Genomic DNA, 18,662 nt, shown 5'->3' on the forward strand with positions numbered 1-18,662 from the left:
TTGGGGGCTGGCAAGATGGCTCAGCGGGTAAGAGCACTGACGCTCTTTTGAAGGTCCTGAGTTCAAATCCCAGCAAGTACATGGTGGCTCACAACCACCCGTAATGAGATCTGACACCCTTTTCTGGAATGTCTGAAGACAGCTACAGTGTACTTATGAACAATAATAAATAAATCTTCAGGTAGGAGCAAGCAGGCTGACTGGAGTGAGTTGAGGTCCTAAATACAATTCCCAATAACCACATGAAGACTCACAACCATCTGTACAGCTACAGTATACTCATATATATATATATATATATATATATATATATATATCTTTTTAAAAATTCTAATTTTTAAAGATTTTTGTTTTCATTTAGATCTTAATTTCTTTAGAATTGTTTTATTGGAGGGGTATGTTATATGCTCATGCTTTCAATTTTATTGTTTTTCACACATATATCCAATATCCAATGACATAAACACCACTTATAACTTAAAGTTGCTTTCCTGATAGGCTTCAACTTATAGGAACAGGAAAAGATATTTTGAATAGGACTCTAGTAGTACAAGAATTAACAATTGACAAAGGAACCTCATGAAGCTAAAACATTTCTGTACAACAAAGGACACCATCATTTGAGTGAGGAGACAGCCTACAGAATGAAAAAAATGTTACCAGCTATACATATGACAGAAGACTAATGTCTAAAACATACAAAGAATTAAATATATATTTATATATCATAAATATATATAATTAAATATATACATATTTGGAATATAGATATATATATACACACATATATACCAAATAAATAATCACCCAATTAAACATGAGGCATGAAACTAAACAGAATTCTTAACAGAAGAAACACAGATGACTGATACATACATATATATGTATATGTGTGTATATATATATATATATATATATATATATATATATATCCTTAGCCACCAGGAAATTGTAAATTCAAACCACTTTGAGATTTAATTTATCTTAGTCAAAATAGCTAAACTCCAAAATCCAAATACTGGCCTGGCATGGATGTGGAGGAAGGGAGAGATTTACTCATGGTCTATGAGAGTGCAAATTGATGCCACCACCATGGAAGTCAGTGAGAAGGTGCTTCAAAAGGCTAGAATAGATCACCATGTGGTCCAGCTCTATAACCTCTGGGTGTGTCCCCAGAGGATTTTAGAGCCTGCTCTACAGACAGGTGCTCATCCACGTTCACTGCCATTCTGTTCACAATAGTCAGGAAGCAGAAACAGCCTATATGGCCATCACCTGCTGAGCAGATGAACATGTGGTACAATAACACACTTGAATGTTATTCAGCTGTAAACGAAAGTGAAATTGTGAAACTTGCGTATAAATGGATCATTTAGAGCGAGGTAATCCAGGCCCAGAAAGACAAACATTGCAATTCTTTCCCATGCAGATGCTAGCTTTGACTCTTTAGATATGTGTGTTTAACTTATATTACACCTAGATGTCTCCTTTCAGAGTAAAGTAATAGATAATCCCCTTTAACTGTGAGCTCTGCAAGCTACAGTGACAAGGGCCTGGCAAGCCTGGAACAGTAGAGGCACAAACACTGTGGGGTAACCAATTACTTCTCCATTGGATGTAACACCTGCTCCACAGGATAGCACCGATCTTAGATTTCTCTTGCTGTGATAAAACACCATGCCCAAAAGCAACATACAGGAAAGAGTTTGTTTCCAATTAAAACCCTCAAGTAACTCTTCATCACCAAGGGAAGTCAGGGCAGGAACTTAAGGCACAAAACTGGAAGCAGAAACTGAAGCAGAAGTCATGGATGGACCTGATTACTGGCTATTTCCTAGCTTGTTCAGTCTGCTTCTTTATACAACCCAAAACTACATTCCCTGGGGTGGCCCCACCCACAAAAACAATTAATTCAGAAAATGCCCCCACAGATTTGTCCACAGGCAATCTGATATAAAATTTTTCTCAATGGAAGATTCTCTTCCCAAAAAACTTTAGCTTGTATCAAGTTGACAGAAAACACCATCCAGGGGAGAACTCATACCTAGTTCTGTTATCTAAGCTAAGACATACCATGGCTGGGTATGTCATCAACCCTACAGAAGAACCTACAACTAGTCTTCTGATAAATGGACTTACAATTAAACCACTCCCTAAGTACTTATCTTCATACTCATAGATTAGTACATCTCTCAACCCTCATCAGGTAACCTTTTCTCATAGTAGATAACAATTAATACCAAGACCCAAACTGGGTGATGTTAAAGAACAAGTTATGAGGTAATTGTGCCTAAACTAGACACCCGTATCACACACCTCCCTCAAGAAATCACTCCAGGCCAGATATAGTGATGGCTACTGCAAAATAGTGTTTTCACATGAACTCATGATATCTGAGACAATATGCACAAGACCTGCGTAAGAACAAGCCATCCACAGTCACAACATAGACAGTGTAGTCCCATCTTTTGTTGAGAAGCTATAAGCAACTGATGGCTTTTGGAAGAGACAGAGTTAGTTTCCTTCAGGGATGGAGACCCTGAGAAACTGGACACTTTCTAGTAGACGGCCCTGCTCTCATGGACAGCACCAAGTGGACTTAATGAGTTCCAATAGAGCAAATGAAACTGGGAAGGAAAGGGTTTGAGGTCTTTTTGTCAAACTGATACAAACCCAGATGCATCTAGGAAGAGGGAATCTTGATTGAGAAAAATGCCTCCATAAGATGGGCCAGCAGGCAAGTCTTAATTAAGATTGATGTGGAAAGGCACCACCTACTACGAGCAGTGCTATTTCTGGGCAGGTGGTCCTGAAGAGTACAAGAAAACAAACTGCAAGCCTAAGGAACACATCATGACTCCTGCTTGAGTGCCTGCCTCCAAGTCCTGCTTTGAGTTCCTGCCCCAGCTTTGTTTGACAATGAGCCGTGATATGGACCTGTGAGATGAAATCAATCTTTTCCTCCCCAAGTTGCTTTGGTCTTGGTGTTTCATCACAGCAATAGGAACGTTGTTGGGGGGCAGAGGGAGTTGAAGGATTGTGCAACATTAAGTTTTAAAAGTTTCCCATTGCTCTGATCATCACATCCACCATTTATTACATGGCCACAGTGAGCCTGACTCTGAGATTGCAGCTGTATTCCACCTCTCCAGCTACCTGTGCCTGGTGTCACTCTCTTTACTGCTGTGGTATTTCAACGGGTCTCCATTAGCTGATGGGGCAGATGCCTGTGATTAGTTCTTCTAAATTGACCCTTAAAAAGAAACCCAATCTTCCCAATAACACTTATAATTAATCTGTTAAATTCTAGAGAGAAGGAAGAAATCTGTTAGAATTTTAAGAATTAATGGGTGGAAATCTATCATTTGGCTAAAGGAAACGTGGCACCTTAGCAATACTCCAATATTGCCATCACTGTGTTGCTCTTAGTATTTGAAGCTTATTTCTATTAACCTATGTCCAGTCTCTTAGAGTAAGCATGTTTCGGAATTCACAAAGCCTTAAATTTTAAAACATGAAAGGCACCATGATGCAAATATGTAATATGTTACTGTGTCATTGCCTGATAATCAGTGGCATTTGCATCTTCTCTTCGTTTGATGGAGCATAACCCAATGGTATCTAATAGATACTCTTCAGTGATGATTGTGTTGATGTCTAATTTACATAATACAATGTGATTCTCAGTAGCAACATGTGGCTTGGAGGTTTCTAAATGTAGGTTGTGTGACTAAGGGTTGAATTTTAAATTTTCATATTTGTGCCAGATATAGTGGTGCATTCTGACAATCCCAGAACTCACAAGTTCAAGGCCCACCTGCTCTAGATGGTAAATTCTACACCAAGCAGCGCTGCCTACATAACAAGCCTCTGTCTCTTAAAACAAACTACAATAGCAACAACACAACAGTAACAACAGATAAGCCAGTTATAGTAAATGTAAATTTAAATAGACACTTATGGCAAGGGGTAACCATATTATACAACATAACACTAGTTGTTGCCAGAGAAACAGTTCCTGGACTGTAATGGTTTTCACCCCCTTACACTTCAAAGGTATCTTTATTTGTTCTCATACTTAATTGATGATTTGGCTATGAACATAATTCCGAGGTTAAAAATAAATTTACCTTAAAATGGTTTATTGCTGGTGCACATCACCTTGATTGTCCAGTGCTACATTCAAGAACCATGGTAAGTGACACTGGAGTTCCCAACCTTGTCACAGTGATCAGCATTTGTCCTTTGAGCCCAGTGGGTTCTCAACCTTCCTCATGTTGTGTCCCTTTAATATAGTTCTTCATGTGGTGGTGATCTCAACCATAAAATTATTTTGCTGCTACTTCATAACCGTAAGTTTGCTACTGTTATCAATTGTATTGAAAGTATCTGATATATGTAGGACATCTGACATTCAACTCCTGTGAAAGGGTCCTTCAACACCACCGGTCCTTCAACACCACCCATCTCAGGCCCCCTACTCACACCCACACCCCAAAGGGGTCACACCCCACAGGTTGAGAACTGCTGTTTTAAAGCAAAGCACTTTCCTATTCCCTGACTGAGTGCCTTTGTTTTGGGTTTATTCATTGTCTTTGGTTTTTGTTTGTTTGTTGTTTTGGGTTGGGTTTATTTTTATTTATTTACCTACATTTTAAATGTTATGCCCTTTCCCAGTTTCCCCTCTGGAAAACCCCTATCCCATCTCCCATCCCCCTGCTTCTATGAAGGTGCTTCCTCACCCACCCACTCCCACCTCCCTGTCCTAGCATTCCCCTACACTGGGGCATCGAGCCTTCACAGGATCAAGGCCTTCTCCTCCCATTGATGCCCGGCAAGGCCACCCTCTGCTATATATGTGGTTGAAGTCCTGGGTCCCACCATGTGTACTCTTTGGTTGGTGGTTTAGTCCCTGGGAGCTCTGGGAGGGAACGTCTGGTTGGTTGGTGGTTGTTCTTCCTATGGGGTTGCAAACCCCTTCAGCTTCCTCAGTCCTTTCTCTAATTCCTCCATTGGGGATCCCGTGTTCAGTCCAGTGATTGGCTGGGAGCATCTGCATCTGTATTGGTCAGGTTCTGGCAGAGCCCTTCAGGAGACAGCATCAGGCTCCTTTCAGCAAGCACTTCTTGGCATCTGCAATAGTGTCTGGGTTTGGTGTCTGCATATGGAATGGATCCCCAGGCGGTGGATGAGCCCTTTTGAGCAGGAAATTCATATCCAATAGTTCTGTCGAAATTTCTTGACTTGTTTCACTAATGTTTTATTTGTTGCTTTTCTTCCTGTTCATTTGTTGTGCCGAGGATGAACCCAGGGCTTTCCTCGTGTCAGGCAAGCATTCATCATTGAACAATAGCCTCAGCTCAATGATCTCTTCCCTTTGCTTTCTATTTCTTCCCTCCCCTGAAAACTTCTATTACTTAAGCTGATGGGCGTCTTGCACCGCTAGTTTTCCTATATTTCGTTTTCTCCCCATTTTGCCTATTTCTTTTTGGTCAACATTTCTAGGAAAGTTTTTCCACGTTATTGAATTTATAATTTATGATCTCATTTTTTTAATATCTAGTGGGTGTTTCTCTGCTCTCTTTTGGTCAAAATTGGCTCTCATTTACAGTGTGACTACTTTATCTCTATGAATATTTTGCTAGAGGTCTGTTATTTGTTTTACATTTTCCTTTAAGTCCGCCATTCCTGTTGCCTACATAGCTCGTGTTCCTGTTTCTCTGCTCCGTTCTCTGTCTTGTTTGGGGCTTCCCTTGGTAGCCAGTCATCCTTGGCTGTCACTCATATGTAAGATCTGGAAAATAAAATATTCTTTAAAAGCTTTGGCCAGGTGCCTAGGGTCTGTCAGCTATTCACCTCACCATGAAATGGCCAGGCTGAAACATTTAATGTGGAAACCTGAGCTTACCTGTGTTTTAAGGTATCTCCTTTTTACTTGGTAGCCTGGCTGCTACTCCTTCTTCTCACAGAACAAAGGGAGGAAGGGATTGGCATCCAACAGAGATCAGTACCCTTCCTCTTCCAACTTCAGTACTTGTCCAATGAATGGAGAGACTAACTTCAAGGTAGAGCCATGAATCTTCCACTCAAGGGAAAGAATTACAAGGGAAGATCTATAGACCTATCTTTAAACATCCAAGCGAGTCTCCCCTGGTTAGCAATGTCTTTTTAACCCCTCAAGTTTCAAGCCACCCGGACTCATTACCTTTGGCTCCTTTGAGACTTTGGTCCTGTGTTATAAATCAAGTGAGGTCTCTGTTTTTCTCAGTTCTGCTTAGATTTATATCCTTGCTATTGTCTGTTCCCCCTTGGTCTCTGTCCCTATGGGTTCATGTCTTTAAAAAATTCTTTTACTATCAATTTTGAGAAGAAAAAAAAAAAAAATGGGTGCAGTTGTTCTCATTGATTCCAATGTACCTGGCTCTTAGCTGCACAATCACCCACTGGACATTGGGTTAGCCTGCTTTTGTCACTAATGTGACACCAAATACATAGGTGTTGAGTGAAAATGTGCAGAATTGCATTGACGCTGCATGAGTAGCCACACTGAATTCTAAAGAACCTGTGAGCTGACAGACAGCCCAGGGCCCAGTCTCCAGAGCAATCCTTACCTTTTGCCTTTCGGTGCCCATGACTGGCGTGTTCCAGGCTTAGGACAAATAGACACATTTGGTCCAGTCCTCATGAACCCTTTGTTCTCAGCAAGCATCAAAATGAAAAGAAGACAACTTTGAATTCCTGCTTTCTAAAAATGTTTTTCCGTACACAAATGGAAAAAAGAAAAACCACCAGAAACAAAATACATTAAATATAGGCCTATTGAGTCACCCTTGTGAGTCACCTAGTCTCTTTTTATTTCTAACCCCTTGGAATGGAACCAGGGCATTCTTAGCTAAGGTAACTCATATGGTGCTAAAGAACTAGTGTGTGTTTAATTAATAAAGTATCAGTGATTTGTGTGTTTAAATAGCATGTCCAATGTGACATAAAACAAACACACCTGCAACAAGAGCTAAAACTAAAGCATTGGCCACTCCAAGGGTGGTATGGTTTGTCTAAAGTTTATTTTCAAATATTATGTATCGGGTACTTTTTTTGAAGTATGTTGCAAACACTGGATTGCCTCAACCAATCTCTTAAAACAGTTCTATGGGAGGACTAGCATGCCTCTCATTTGCATCTATGAAGCAATAGGCCCAGAAAGATTATTTAACTCCTCAAGGACCCACAGTTGGTGGTAGAATCCTCAGAAGTCGAAGACAGGCACCTAGGAAGGTATAGACTCTACTATGAATCTGTGCCAGAGGTCTTCACCTGGGGGCTATTTGTCCTGTCTCCTCCAGGAGACCTTTGGGAACATCTGAAAACATTTTTGGTTGACGTAGCTTGGGAACACATTGAGGAAGTGAGCTACAGGCATACAGTGGGCAGATCTAGTCAATGATGCTGCTAAAGATTCTACAATATCTAGCTAGGATGGTTCTTCATGAAAAGAAATTTACAGCCAAGGTATTGAGGTTCTGTGGATGAGCAAACACGATCTAGAAGACCAGGTCACGAATGTTCACACCCAGTTTTGCAAGTCTTTAAGGAGGTGTTGCTTTGATCTCTAGTAATGTCATGTGTCACTTCTAGGCAAATTCTAAAGGCCTTTGCATGCCCCTGTGTTTTCTTCTTTCTTCTTTAGTCCTCTTGAGAATCTTAGCAACATGGATTGCCCCCACATAGCTGCGCCATCGTTTTAGGATAAATGAGAACACAGTCCTTTGGATGACCCATGGCATAAGCACACTGTGAGCCACAAACATTCTCTGTAGCTCTAAGCTGATAAGCTTTGGGGTTGTTTGTACATAGTTATCACAGACCCTCCTGCCCAATGAAGTGGCCTCCCCTATGAAGTACCCATTTCTCTGACTCAGGAACTGGACACAGGGCTTTCCACAGATTTTCATCTGTTCCCTAAGCTAAATAAAGGATGAAGCCTTTGGGGCTAAAGCTATGGCCATATAAAAAGCCTGACTTTGTTGCTGAGCTAAACACTTGTAGAATCATGTTGTTTCATGTCATGAGAAACCTCCAAAAGAAGTTGCACAGTATTTATTGCCATAACAACCAGGCAACTCAGCTTTCCTCAGTTAATATATACACTTGCTGGTCTCAGCATTCCTCAGCCAGTTCTGGTGAGGTCAGAATCATTACCATCACAATACCTAAGATTGCATGAAACCTCAAATCCCAGGAAGTGTAAACAGCCCTGAGTCATAATGTTCAACTTGACTCCCAGGGCCTCTCAAAGCTTAAGAAATCTAAACCTGTGGCTTTATAATTTGTAGACCTTATTCCATATGTCAAATTAATCTACCTAGTGATAAATTGGAATTTCACTTCAGTAAACCTACTACAGATCAAATGGTGTATGTGCCTTTATAGCAATCTACCTGTGTTGGTTTAAATAGGAATAGCCCCATAACCTCATGTGTTTAAATGTTTGGCCCATAGGGCGTGGCACTATTAGGAGGTGTGGCCTTGGAGGAGTGGTTGTGGCCTAGGTGTGGAGTGGGTGTGACATAGTGTGGAGACAGGCTTTAAGGTCTCAGAAGTTCAAGCTAGGCCTAGTATGGCATACAGTCTCCTGCTGCCTGCAGATCAAGATGCAGAACTCTCAGCTTTACAATTTGTAGACTTCCAGCATCACGTTTCTGCCTGCCCCAACCATGATAATAATAAAGAAAACCTCTGAACTATAAGCCAGATCCAATTGATTGTTTTCCTTTTTAAGAGTTGCCACGGTCACGGTGTCTCTTCACAGCAATAAAACCCTAACTGAGGGAATAATCTATGTAAAACCTCATGTTTCAACTCATGTAAAATCTGGATACTCAAACATGATCTAGTTAGTTATGTAAAGTCAGAGATATAGCAGGTCATTGCTGCTACTTCTCCATGGGGTGGGGGTGGGTGAAAAAAACCTCTTCCCAGAGCATCTCCACCCTTCAAATGCCAGGCTTCTCTCTCTGCACATCCCATAACTTTACCATGCTGTTCTTATGTTCAAAACGCCTTCCTTTCTGTTTTCATCCACTCAAACACAACAAATCCCTCTTTAAAATCAAGTTCACAGTTCCCTCCTATGAAACCTTCTGAGGAGATGCTACCTTCTAAAGCTAGAATTTTTAATCTGGGCCTTTAGTTACTGAAAGATGTATTCTTTCAAGGCAAATGTGTCACTATAGCAAAATGATGGGACTATTCAGGAAATTGAGCGTTGATTTCCGGAGCTAGGCCCAGATTATAGAAGCACGTTGTAGCTGCTTGTATTCTAATGCTAATGGGGTCCCCCAAAACTCTTTGCAGGAGAGGGTCTGCACATTACTTCTGGGAACCTGCCCTTAGTTAATTCTGATTGATAAATAAAGATGCTAGCAGCCAATAGCTGGGGAAAAGAGAGAATTTAGGGTACCTGGGCTTGGGACCATGAGGAAGCAGGAGGAAGGGAGAGACTCCATGACTTAGCAGCAGAGCGTGCAGGACAGGGACAAGAGCTGCCACGAGACAGAGAAGCAAGGAGAGAGCCCTGGGCTCTGGGCCAGGAAAATGTGGCCCAGAGGGCTGACTAATTGGAGTTAAGAGCAGCCAAGATAGAACATAGAAATTAGTAAGCAGTAACTCGGGGGTTATTGGTGGAAAGCAGATTCTAACAGCATGGAGGCTAGGCAGTCGCCCAGCTATTGTGCTGCATAGGGCATATTAAAATATAGAGGCTGTGAGTATCTTTCATCCAGGAACATAAATGGTCTAAGGTGGGTAGTAACCCTGTGCCAGGATTTATTAAAATGTTAATACAATAGCTTACAACATGGAAGAAGCTGTGATCTGATAGAACAAGTGAACAAGGCACTATATATGCGTATGGCAGTCTAAATTATACCTGTGCTCCTGGGATGGCTTTGTTAGTTGTGGTACAAAATTATAATACAAAATGGAAGATGCAGAGAAGACTAGGAACTAGGCACCCAAATTTCCAAAGTCATAAGCAAGAGCTGAGTGAGAGGGGATGCCATGTAAACTTCCAAGGTAGGGAGGCAACCAGTAGTTCCACCCAGCTAGGATGCCCATCAACCTCAACTGCAAACACAGTGGCATGATAATCCTAAGGATGCCAAGGTGGCACAGATACCTTGGCAGTAACCAAAATCTCTTTCATTGGACTTAAGGCCTGCTCAAGAAGAGGGAAAACATCATTCCTGGTCCTGGAAACTCAGCCAGATTTCTGGGGCTGGTGAGAGTTTACAACCTCTCCTTTACTAAAATCAGCACAACCCCTAACTGCATCCTAACTGTTTATTCTTATACCCACAGAGAGATGTAGCCCTTACTCTTCATCAAGAAAACTCTTTGCAACAGATGGACACCATTGGAGAAATCCACAGCTAATCAAAATTCAGAAAGAACAGCTGACCATGGCTGACACATCTACAACTCAAGTCCTGCATCTAAGGCTCAGGAATTATCATAGAAGAAAAGGGCAGAGAGTTTGTCAAAGCTGGAGGGAAAGGAAGTCTACTGGATTGCTGTGTGTCTCCTAGAAACATCAGAGGATATATATATATATATATATATATATATATATATATATATATATATATGTATATATATATATATGTGTGTGTTTTGTTTTTGTTATTTGTGTGTGTATGTGTATATATATATGTATGTATATTTGTTTTGTTTTTTTGTTCGACGCATGTTCTCTCTATGATGTAACTCTAACTGTCCTGGAACTTGATATGTAGACCAGGTTGCCCTGCAGAGATCTACCTCCCTGTGTCTTACAAGTGTTGAGATTAAAGGTATGTGCCTCTATACTTGAAAATACAATTTCAATTTTGAACAAATTAAAAACTCAAATAAAAAAACAGCTGAGAAAGATCAGTGCCAAAGTTATCAGTCCCATTCAAAGTTATTAAATGTCATCGGGCAGTGGTGGCACACGCCTTTAATCCTGGCACTTGGGAGGCACTTGGATCTCTGAGTTCAAGGTCAGCCTTGTCTACAGAGTAAATTCCAGGACAGTCAGGGCTACACAGACAAACCTCAATAAATAAATAAATAAATAAATAAATAAATAAATAAATAAATAAATAAAACAACCCTAAAAATAAACAAACAAGAAACCTATTGAATATCTAGGAAACACCTCAGGAAAACAAGTCAAAATATGGGGGATGTTGCCAATACCTGATCTAATTACTTTGACTATAAGAACTACCCCAACATGTAGTTGTTTCAAGCCATCACTTAAATTTTTCTATAAAATCTCTAGTTTGGACATGACTTGACAGGCATAGCTTGTCTGCAGTCTGTTGGACATCACCTGGGGACTCTGCAGGCTAGGATTGGAACCCTCCAAGGTTCCTGTGATGGTTAATCTCAGCTCTCAGTTTGAGGAGATGCAGAATCACCTGGGTATCTAGGCATGCCAGTAGGATTATCTTAATTGGGTTAACGAGGCTGGAAAGATTTGTTCACTGTGAGTGATACCATTCCCTGGGCTGGACTGTAAAATGATAAGAAAATGATAACATGTAAAATGATAAAAAGAAAAGAGAAGGTGAGCAGAACACACTTGTGCATCTTTATCTTGATTACGAAAGCAATGGTCTCAGCTGCCTCAAGCTCCTGCCACTGTAACTTTCTAATCTATTATGATTAACTATAACCGCAAACTGCGAGCTGAAACAAGCCCTTTCTCCCTTAAGTTACTTTTGTTGGGGTATTTTATCACAGAAAGAAACGAAGTTAGGACAGCTCCTTAACCTGTCTGAAGTGGCTGTGTGAAAGACTCAAATACCTGGGAGCTGAACGAAAGCTCTGCTTTCCCTTATTGCTGTGTGACCTTTCAAGCATAGAGACTCGGCAGTGGCTGGGAATGTCATGGTCACAGTGACTTTCGGTTAGGCTTAAGACATGACTGCTCATTGACTGACTGGATCATCAACCTAAGGTCTCCCAGGACTACTGTTAAAACGGTAATTAGAATGTACACTCATCAGGAGACTGACCTGGGACACCTTGCCCTGAGGTAATTCAGCTTTTGCAGAGCTTGTTCCCTAGTGCTATGAGGCTCAGCTTCAGAAGAGGCGTCAATGGGCTGTCATTCTTAGCTCCTGTCCATAGTAATAGAAACAGACTAGAGATCCCGCATCTTAGAAAAATGCATTTACATCACATTAGAAGAGAAAACTTGTTGGAATGGGACTCTGCTTCTGTTTGAGCTCTGGTCACAATTCACAGCTTGCTCACATGCAGAATTCACTTATTTCCTTTCTCCCAGTAATGGCTTTGCTTACTGATATGTGGGCCAAGTTGGTCAAGTTGGAGGGAAACTCCTTTTGCAGTTTGGGAGGAAACATTTTCTTTCTTTTTTTTTTTATTAGATATTTTCTTCATTTATGTTTCAAATGTTATCCTGATTCCTGGTTCCCCCCCGCCCCCGAAAACTCCCTATCTCATCCTCCCTCCCCCTGCTCACCAACCCACTCACTCCCACTTTCCTGACCTGGCATTCCCCTACACTGGGACATCAAGCCTTCACAGGACCAAGGGCCTCTTCTTCCATTGATGTCCAACAAGGCCATTCTCTGCTACATATGCAGCTGGAGCCATGGGTCCCTTGGTTGGTGGTTTAGTCATTGGGAGTTCTAGAAGTAGTGGTTGGTTCATGGGAGAAAACATTTTCAAAACTAAGTCTTGTCATCTGAGCTGACTTGGGAGAAGGAAAGGTGTTGGTACTCCATAAGAGTTTGTTAAACAAATGATATTCACTTTAACAACATAGACCGAAGGCCCACCATTGCTTTCTGCTTCATCTGTGTGTTTCTGCTCCCAGAGAAGAGTATAAACTTCCGGAAAATAGAAATATTGGGTTGTTTTATCTTCTGTATTCTTTGAGTACTGCTAGTCCTAGGGGAAAGAATCAGATCTTTTGGACTGAAGACAGGAATTCTTTAATTCCCACGAGAACTCAGTGTGCAAATTGGTGTCAATCTTAGGAAAGGGTGGATGGAAACTATGTTTATCAGCTCTACCATCTCAATAGCCCTTGGCATCAAGAAACAGGATGAGCTGGGCATGGAGACACCTGCTAATAATCCCAGCACCCGGGAGACTGAAGCAGGATGGTCCGGAATTCAGAACAAGCCTGAGTTATCTAGGTGAGTATAAGCCAGTCTGGGCTATGCAGCATGCCACTGTCCTTAAGGGAAAGGAAGAGGAGAAGAGGCAACAGTAGCAGCACACAATTTAACGAAGGCAGCTGGCTGTCCAAGAACATTTCTTTCTCTTCGCAATCTATCTCCACATGACTGAAAGGCAAGGAAAGATAAACACGCAGAGGCCTTTGGCTGTTCTCACAGACACATGCATAGGTCACCGGAAGGTCTGGTCTTGGAAAATGTCTCCAAGTGCCTTCCTCTCCCCACCTCACCCCCAGTGGAATGAAACCAGAGAGAAAGGAACAGTTAAAGGACAGCTCTGTCTCCTTGTTATATGGAAACCCCTTACAGGAGATGGTTTGGTTCTGCGTTCTCTTCTAAAATGTTGTAAAACCCAGGCTTACCCTGTGCAGAGGGCTCGGATGCAAACCTTCTCGCCACAGCACCCTCTCTACTCATTTGTGCCATTTTTAATTCTAATTCAATCTTCCACAGAACCATTACGAAATATCCTCCTGTGTTTAACTGTGGGTTCTCCTCCCCCCTTGGCTTAGAAGCAGGCCATCTGTGATAAGGAAAGAAACTAAAATTTACTCAGGTGCAAGTGGAAATGACTGCAAATTGCTCAGGGTTTGATTCTCAAGCATAAAAGAGTATCTAAGGACCACCACACAGATGCCTGGCCCGGTCCCAGGCCCTTGTGTGAGAACATGTACACCAAGGGGCTCCAGAGTCTGCAAAATGCTACACTACACAGTGGGAGGGAGGCTCTGTAGCATCCCAGAGCCAGCAGCCAGTCTGATGGCAGTGGCTTCCCACATTCACACAGTGAATCTTTCTCTCCCTTCTCTACCTGCCAAGCTTGTCTTCAAGAACAGAAACCAGAGGGCAGAACTCACTGATAGGGATCCTTCCTGTTTCTATCATGTATGATGCTACTAATTATATCTGTTCACAATTCCCAATTGGCCATAGACTCCCTTTGAGACTGGATTTTTCTTTTCTTTTGAAACCAAGTTAAGCATTGACTTATCAATTCCAATTTCCCAAGCTTTGTTCCCCATGGAAATACTTCTGATTAAATTCAGTTCCCAAGTGAAACTAAAGCTTAGCATCAGGGATTGACATGATACCTGACAAGGACCTCACATCTGTTCGTTTCTTTGCTCCAGGGTTTCAAGACACCATTTTGCTTTTGCTATTAATGTCTTTTTTCCTGATTTATTTCACCTTCATGATAAGCTGGGCCCCAGAGCTTCAGTTTGAAACAAGCCTGAGCTACCTAAGTGAACTCCAAGCCAGCCTGGGTTACATAATATAATTTGTTTTAAAGAACAAGGAGGAGAAAGAAAAAAAAAAAGAATTAAAGTTTTCCAGAGAGAAGCCTCAGAGGCTAAGAACACTGGCTCTTCTTCCAGAGGACCAAGATTCAATTCTCAGTACCAATGTGGTGGCTCACAACGATCTGTAACTCAAGTTCCAGAGGATCCTATGCCTTCCTCTGGCCTCTGGGGTCACCAAGCACACATGTGGTATGCAGACATACATACAGAGAAAACCTCCATAAACATAAAAGAAACAAACTCTTTTGAAAGAAGAATTTGGGGGCTGACTGTACCTCCTCCAACCCCTCCAACCACCAGCTGGTGTTCAAAGTCATAGCTCCTTAAAGACCTGAGTACCTCTGACCTGTCTGTGGGACTGCTTCTAAGAGCCATGAGGGAAGGCTGGCATAAATGAGATGTTCCACAGGAGTTCCCTTTGTTCTATGGATGAAGACCTGAGGCTTGGTTAGGGACCCACTCCCTTCACCACAGGTGGGATCAGGGGATCAACGAGAAAGGAAAACTAGGTTCAAGACATTGTAGCTGCATTTCCAGTACATGGATGGTAGAGCGATGATACCATCATTCTACAGGTAATGAATGACACAGGCTTACTGGCTGCTATTTGATGACTACTATGCACCCTGTCTGTTGTCTTCTAATCCAAAACTTTTCAGACCTCAGCAACAAGCAAGCTGACAGAAACAAAAATGGCTTGTTTGTGTGCACGTGTGAGTGCTGTAGATCTGAACTCAGGTTCTCATGCTTGTGGGGCAGGCATTTTACACTCTGAGCCGCATCTCAGGCCTCACTTCCTGTTTCTTCAGTAAATCACATGCTTGTGAAGGTCACAGGACTTCCTCAATTGCTTTCCATCTTTTGGTTTGTTTGTTTGTTTGTCTGTTTGTTTGAGACAGGGTTTCTCTGTGTAGCCCTGTGAGTTTTGAAACTCACTCTGTAGACCAAACTGGCCTTAAACTAGGAGGACCAAGACAATTGGTCATGTAGCTTAGAAACCCAGAGTTCTCCATGCTAATGAGTTATAGGCCCTGAGTGTTTAGCTGATAAGGTTCCATTCCTGGGCTTTCCTTCCTGCAAAGGTATTTAATCTCTGGTTCATCCTGAGTAAGTCACGTGCACCCTTTCCCACTGCCAAGTCTAAGTCTACTTCAGAAGGCCTCTCCACACTCCTGAGATTCCACATTCACTCTGAAATAAGTCTGATTTCCCCCATCCCTGCCCCAGGGATCATCTCAAGCTCGAAGGCCTCCCATTCTCAATTCTTCTCAGTTCCCAGTGGCATCTGGGTGCCCAGAAGCTTGAGAACTACAGCCACCATCCCAGCTCATGCCCCAAGAAACACAGGTTAGGACCCCTATCTTAGTTTTCTTTCGTTTTCCCTGAGTGACTTGTCAGCATACCACAGGCTTAGCACCGCAATGGGGAGAAAAGAACATAGCCTAGCATCCCTGCATTTTTTGCCTCCCTAAGCATCGTTCTGACATCCCACGGGTGAGTGGAAACTCGGAACCACATCTGGAATCCAATGTGGGGCTATTTTGATTCCTAGGGCAGATAAGGAAGGTATTAGCTGAGCTTTAAGTTGGGGAGGGAGGAGGGAGAATCTCCCCATACTAAGATGTCATCCATATAATGATATATAGTGAGTTCTTTGTCTAAATAAGGTTTTAATGTAGTGGCCACGGCCTCCTACAAATGGTTGGGCTGTTAGCCATTCCCCGAGGGAGAACAGTCCATTCGTATCATGAGGCCGGACCAGAGTTGTTAATGGGGGGGTACTGAGAACACAAAGTGTATACAATCTTGGGGGTGGAGAAGAATGGGGGGGGGGAAAAGCAGTCTTTTATGTCTATTGCTAATAGGAGGACATTGGCGAGGATGGCTGAAACACAGGGCAGGCTCTCCTTTGAGGAGAGCCCCAGACTCTTTAATTGCCCTCAAATCTTGTATTAATCTCCTCCCCCTGTCTTCTTCTTCTTCTTCTTCTACTTCTTCTTCTTCTTCTTCTTCTTCTTCTTCTTCTTCTTCTTCTTCTTCTTCTTCTTCTTCTTCTTCTTCTTTTTTGGCTTTTTGGGGTTTTTTTTTTGGTTTTTCGAGACAGGGTTTCTCTGTGTAGCCCTGGCTGTCCTGGAGCTCACTCTGTAGACCAGGCTGGCCTTGAACTCAGAAATCTTCCTGCCTCTGCCTCCCAAGTGCTGGGATTAAAGGCATTAGCCACCACCGCCCGGCTTCTTCTTTATATCCAACACAGGGATGTTCCGTGGACTGCAGGAGGGGTAGATGCATCGTAGTAGAAGCTATTCTTCTATCAGTTGTGTGAGGGCTTTAAGCTTCTCCCTTGATAGAGGCCACTGTGGAACCCAAATGGCTTTTTTTGGAAAGCCAATCAAGGCAGGGAGTATCAAATTGAATAGTAGCCCTTAGAACTGGGGGTGATTTGAGGGAGGGTTTTTAGGGTCTCCTTGGGTATAACTTTCTTTATCGATATTGTCATCTATTTTGATGTGATCTCTTCCTGACTGGGTGATAGGCACTACTTCTAGGGCTTCTGAGATCTTTCTCCCTAGTAGATTGGTGACTGCCTGAGCTATCAGAGGACATATTAGGCCAGTCGCTCCATCAGGGTCCTCCCACCTGTAGGCCTGTTTGGTGATAAACGCATGAGAGGAACCCCCTATGCCTAGGAACTGAGGCCCAGAGATCAGTTGCCAGTCATGGGGGACCTCTGGTTGTCTCAAAATTGTCTTCTCTGTTCCTGTATCAATAAGGCAATGGCTTGTTATCTATTTTAATGGTTAATTTGGGGTGGGAGCCTTTTGAGATACTGGACACACCCATAAGGCTTCTGTGGAGTAGTTGTCTTTCTTACTGTAGGGGCTGAGAGCTGCCCCCTCTTAAGTTTAAAGGCTCCAGTGGCTCACTATCTTTGTCATATAGGGAGGTACAATCTTTTCTCCCGTGGAAACCTTTGTGGTTGTCTTAGTCAGGGTTTCTATTCCTGCACAAACATCATGACCAAGAAGCAAGTTGGGGAGGATAGGGTTTATTCAGCTTACACTTCCATACTGCTGTTCATCACCAAAGGAAGTCAGGACTGGAACTCAAGCAGGTCAGAAAGCAGGAGCTGATGCAGAGGCCATGGAGGGATGTTCTTTACTGGCTTGCCTTCCCTGGCTTGCTCAGCCTGCTCTCTTATAGAACCCAAGACTACCAGCCCAGAGATGGTCCCACCCACAAGGGGCCTTTCCCCCTTGATCACTAATTGAGAAAATGCCTTACAGTTGGATCTCATGGAGGCATTTCCCCAACTGAAGCTCCTTTCTCTGTGATAACTCCAGCTGTGTCAAGTTGACACAAAACTAGCCAGTACAGTGGTATCAGGGACAGATTGTCTTAGGGGCATTAGGATCTTTTATGGGAGGGGAGTTTTGTGGGCATTCATTTCTCCAATGTCCTGTCTCTCCACATTTAAAGCAGATTTCTTCTGTTTTTATTGTTGCCACCAATGCCTGCGCCACAGATGTAATCTGGTGTGATATGGTTCCTATATCCTGGGTTGCCACAATTCACCTATCATAATGTTCCTCCTGGAGACCCTGGCAGGCTAGCCTGGGTCCAGAAGTTATGCCTTCTCAGAAGATGTTTTTAAGAAGTGGATCTCTGGTTGTGGGATTGGGAATTTCTCTTTCTAGGCTCATTCTAGTTCTGAGAGTAAAATCAGATAGGGGTTCTCCTGGGTTTTGACAGGAGAACTCTTGTGGAGAAAGCAGGGTCTTCTAAGCCTTGAGGGTGGGGTGAGCCTGTCCCAAACTTGGATTGCACAGAGGCAGACCTGTTCATAGTAACCTGCTGCCTGTGTCACCTGCTGTGCTGCAGTGGAAAAGTCTTCCTGGCCAAAGAGTTCCTTAAATCCCCAGAGCGTGTCACCTTGGTCCTGATTTTGCTTGACCTGTTGAAGGCATTCATCTTGAAATAAGGTCTTTTATTGCAAAAATATCAGGCTGGGCAGGGATGAGCGGCAAATATCTCTCCAATCTTGGGGTGTGCTTAGGTTGGTAATAGGGCAGTAGTGAGACTTACAGAACAGGGCAGATGGAAGTCT

This window comes from Mus caroli, unplaced genomic scaffold (assembly GCF_978045245.1).
Source record: "Mus caroli unplaced genomic scaffold, Mus_caroli_1 scaffold_19, whole genome shotgun sequence".
NCBI lineage: Eukaryota > Metazoa > Chordata > Mammalia > Rodentia > Muridae > Mus > Mus caroli.